Below are 5,455 nucleotides of genomic sequence, written 5' to 3'. Positions count from 1 at the left end.
ACATTGTATAGGCAAAATTAACATTACACCAAGCATGTAAATAAAATACACAGTAATAATCTAGACATTAAAATAAGATCATAGGAACTGGAATCATTAAATTTGGAGTTATAGATTTTAAGTTATGAATTTATGAAGCTTTTATGTACTTAATACAAGATTAAGTATTAGATAAATTTAAATAAGTCTTTCATGCCAAAACAGAGGCACAAATGGTTAGACAATAATATTATGAAAATTTAGAAACTGGAATTAACTAATTTGGAGTTCAGATGCATTTTCTATGAATTATACAAATTCTAGGTATTGTTTTTATTTTAAAAACTCATTTTTCTAATTCATTTCTCTGATTTAATAACTCTCTGGATTTGGCCTTAATTTCTAGAAAACTCAGGGGTCTCGGTGTAAGTGTTTCCAAGACTCAGAAAACCCCAGGCATGGACGGCGGGTTCATATCTAAATACTTCGGGGGCTCTTTAGAAAGATTTGCAGGCCGAAGGGGTATCGGGTAACTAGAGCCGTTGGATTCAAAACTCGTGGCCAGGATTAGATTCCGCCGCGGCTGACTCGGGGTATAACCAGAACCGATGGATCAGGATACGACGGCGAGGATTCTAGATCTAATTCTATTCGTCCGATCGAAGATCAACGACCCCGATTTAATGTCACGAAGGGGTATCGCCAGCTTCTAATCATAGCTGTTCCTGGTGCATCCAATGGCCAGGACATCGTCTTCATCCCCTCCCCGGTTCTCTCTCTCATCTATTCTTCTCCCGTGGTGACCCGAGCAACAGCGCCCAGCCAAAACGGCGGAACCGCGCCGGTGACTCACCCAACCACGACCCGGTGCCCTAGACTAACCCGAAGGGAGGTGCACGTGGTACGGAAATCTACGAACCTGACGGGGGCATAAACATACCAGTGGTTCGAGTACTGCGTAGTCCTGCCAATGACGAAGTACGGTGTCGCAGTGCTTCCTCCACTTCAGCGAGAAATCAACAGCAGCTCAGTTGATTGATTCACCCGTGGCGGTCACGAATAGGTGCAGGATGACACAGTGACTCGCTAGGACCATCCGGAACCCAGAATCGGCGGCGCGGGTGAGAGGACCGCTTGGCGGCGACCGTATCCGCCTACGACGACTGTGGCGGCCAGTCCTGATCCTCGATGCGCCCGGCGATGGTGACCTCGGCTGGATATACAAGGATGTGGCCTGGTCACGCATAAATACCCGGAAGTCCCTGCTAAACCCGCAGAAATCGCGGGTGGTTGCAACGGCTGGAGGATTCCAGGTGAGGCGATGCATTCGCGTCGAAGCTGGTTGGTGCAAGGTGAGGGATGTGCTGACAACCCAGGCCCACACGGAAGTGAGAGGAGTGTGTGACAGTTTTGGTGGGCCGCGCGGAATAGGATTCGCGAAGTGGGCCGAACGCAGGGGAAAACTGGGCCGCGCAGGTGAATCCGGCCCAGGTGGGTCTGACTTTTCCTTTTTATTTATTTATTTCAGCTTTCCTTCTTCTATTCCCAAATTCAATTTGAATTTCGAATTTGAATTCAAACTTGTGCTTAATTTATTCTCAATTCATGTTGTGGAATTAGAATACCAACTTTGTAAATATAATTATATTATTATTTTTATATCATTTCTCTTCTTCTCATTTTCAAATACCATAATTTTAAATTTAGGGTTTAATTCCACTTCTAAGAATTATTATCTTATTATTATTACCTTATTATTTCATTCCATGCACAAACATATAACTCCAACATGATGCATATTTTTTTATCCTTTGTTTTAGTTCATCTCTAAATTTTATGTATGCTCTTTTTATGATGCAAACGAGGCACATATAATAAGGAAATCACTATATAATCTCTTTATACAATTTTGAGTATTACAAATCCTACCCCCCTAAAAATAATCTCGTCCTCGAGATTTGTAAGAAAAGGGATATAATAGGTTTGGTCTAGAATTTTAGTTTCTCATTTGGTTTTGGGAATCAAAGTTCTGTTCAAGTTTTTTTTAACAGTTAGTAGATGATATGAATATTGTATGTCTAGATATTCATTAGGTCAGGTACGGTTATGGCAAGTAGAGGTTGTGGCAAGGGTATAATAAGGAAAGACTTCATCCTAAACTATGGATCTTGATTCCGCTGGCGATTCAACTTGATCTTTGAAGTCTTGAGTTGATGCTTATCCTCCTTTGACATGGTTGGTCTTCTTTGGTCTTTATTTCTTGGAGTTGTCATCCGAGTTAAGGACATATGGCTAGGACATATGTGAGTAGGATGGATTGTATGGTGTAGGTAGGTTAGAATCTCTTGCTAGGTTAAAATTGTGGGGTTATGCAACTATTGGATGGTTAAGGTAGTTGCATATGGCCAAGTCGATCTGTCATTCTTTATTTAGTGCAGGGTGAACTAAGTTAAGACTCGTTCTATAGGAGTAGAGTCTAATCTATTTCATCAGTATTATCTAACATGTTTGATAAGTCACTTTAGATTAGATCAGATCTAGGTTAGATTGGTGTGACTAGTTTGACTAGATAAGATCTTATTTATTTTAGGCTAGATCATGGTTGTTACACTAGCGTGGGATAAATATGCTTATTGGGGTAAGATGAATCCATAAGGATAAGGTAGAATCTTTTGAGGTCAGATAGATCTATTAGGATAAGATAAATCTTTTCAAGATAAGATGAGAATCTATTTTTTTAGGATAAGATGGATCTATGAGTGTAGAATATGAATCTTTTAAGCTAAGATGGATATTGTTAGGCTAGATACTCTAGTTTATCTAGTTATTTTTTTATAGGTGTTTTTTTTCTATATGTATATGCAGATGTAATTGTGGACATTACTCCACAACTCATCACACTCAATCAAAAATCCAAATCAGACATGTATCACAAGAACAAACATTTAGGCATATAGATAAAAAATAGTTTTGTTTTTGTTCCTAAGAATAGGTCTCCTTTTCCTAAGGATCACTTTAGGCACAGGATTTCAAAGTGTGAAATCCGCATTTGTCTTTAGAAAGAAAAGGTAAGATTAATCAGAGTAAAGCGGAAATAGATGAGGAAAGAATTAAGAAAAGTTTAGAAAAGAATCAGAGTAGAAAAGGTAAGTAAGTATTGGTTGTCCAGTTCTATCTAGGTTTCGTCCTACAGTCAACATTCCTCTGATACCACTTCTGTCACACCCGGATTTCGGGGCACCAAGACCCAGGCGCGAACATAATCACCAGGTGTGCTGGGACCAAGTCTCACACATATGATGAATCATGGCACAGGATCGAATGTCACATCTTTACTATATAATAGGAGTTTTGTACAAAATAAATAATTACATTATAAGGAGACAATGGTCCAGCAAACCAAAGTTGACTGGGAGACGACGACCTAGACCTCTCACGAACACATCGCAGCAACCTCCAAGCGCCTCATCCTGTGGTACCTGTTCTTGACCTGTGGGGGGGTGTGAGACAGCAAGAGTGAGCTCACATACGTTCATCGCTCAACAAGTTGTGGGGAATAATGTGCATGAACTCGCCAAAGGTGGGAGCTCATGTGAAGTGTAAGGCTTATCAAAGAGGATGGTTGAAGCTGAGCATTGCTTTTAAAGTTGGTCAAAATTTTATTAGCAATTACTAAGTATAAGTAAATACCAGCCCAATTAAATAGTAGAACAAAAGTAACAACCTCACCTGCGATGCAATGCATATGACAAATTGAGTTTAAGTTCCATAATTTAATCATGTGAGGGTCCGAGCTGCTCATGACCATGAGCACGGCTAGTATACCAGTTTTACACTCTGCAGAGGTTGCGCATCTTTACCCACAAGTCATGTTACCCATCTGCCAAGGGATCGCGACTTCCTATACACCTCTACCGAGGAGGCGAGGCAGGGTAACACTACGAGGCCTTTACAAAGTTCCACTAGCTTCAGAAAACCCGCTACAGTTTATAGGAAGCTCCAATGCAGGAATCCCTTGCAGGACCGCCATCGCAGCAAAATCCTCCCGAGGGCCTCCCTACACTGACCACTCCCCTACTGCCCTTGCCCCTTTTGGGTAAGGTAGTCCTCCACTAGCTTTCCTAATTAATCAGCCAAGGGCGTCCCATTATACCCTTGTGGTAGCACTGTTTTCCCGGGTGGTCGCTCCATGTTCCAATTAACATAATGATCTTATCATGAACGATAAATAACAACGGATAACAAAAGTATAATCATGAGTAATGTATCTTCATACCCAAAACCACATAAAGCACTAGCAAGTACTACCCAAAAAGTTCAGTGGTAAACAAGGTATAAAGATAATCAAACTAGGGTAACCTATTGGGTCCCATCAAAATTAACCTATGCAATCATTATGATTAATTAGAACATGAGTGGGTAAAAAGAAGTGATCAAGGGCACAACTTGCCTGACACTTGAGAATCCAGGTACCAACTTGCTTTTCAGATGACACGTGTCCTCGCTCTAGTCGTAGCAATACAAACAAACATTGTATAGGCAAAATTAACATTACACCAAGCATGTAAATAAAATACACAGTAATAATCTAGACATTAAAATAAGATCAGAGGAACTGGAATCATTAAATTTGGAGTTATAGATTTTAAGTTATGAATTTATGAAGCTTTTATGTACTTAATACAAGATTAAGTATTAGATAAATTTAAATAAGTCTTTCATGCCAAAACAGAGGCACAAATGGTTAGACAATAATATTATGAAAATTTAGAAACTAGAATTAACTAATTTGGAGTTCAGATGCATTTTCTATGAATTATACAAATTCTAGGTATTGTTTTTATTTTAAAAACTCATTTTCTAATTCATTTCTCTGATTTAATAACTCTCTGGATTTGGCCTTAATTTCTAGAAAACTCAGGGGTCTCGGTGTAAGTGTTTCCAAGACTCAGAAAACACCAGGCATGGACGGCGGGTTCATATCTAAATACTTCGGGGGCTCTTTAGAAAGATTTGCAGGCCGAAGGGGTATCGGGTAACTAGAGCCGTTGGATTCAAAACTTGTGGCCAGGATTAGATTCCGCCGCGGCTGACTCGGGGTATAACCAGAACCGATGGATCAGGATACGACGGCGAGGATTCTAGATCTAATTCTATTCGTCCGATCGAAGATCAACGACCCCGATTTAATGTCACGAAGGGGTATCGCCAGCTTCTAATCATAGCTGTTCCTGGTGCATCCGATGGCCAGGACATAGTCTTCATCCCCTCCCCGGTTCTCTCTCTCATCTATTCTTCTCCCGTGGTGACCCGAGCAACAGCGCCCAGCCAAAACGGCGGAACCGCGCCGGTGACTCACCCAACCACGACCCGGTGCCCTAGACTAACCCGAAGGGTGGTGCGCGTGGTACGGGAATCTACGAACCTGACGGGGGCATAAACATACTACTGGTTCGAGTACTGCGTAGTCCTGCCA

The sequence above is a fragment of the Zea mays genome, chromosome 6 (genome assembly GCF_902167145.1).
Source record: "Zea mays cultivar B73 chromosome 6, Zm-B73-REFERENCE-NAM-5.0, whole genome shotgun sequence".
In the NCBI taxonomy this organism is placed as follows: Eukaryota; Viridiplantae; Streptophyta; class Magnoliopsida; order Poales; family Poaceae; genus Zea; species Zea mays.
Note: the sequence above shows the minus strand (reverse complement) of the source record.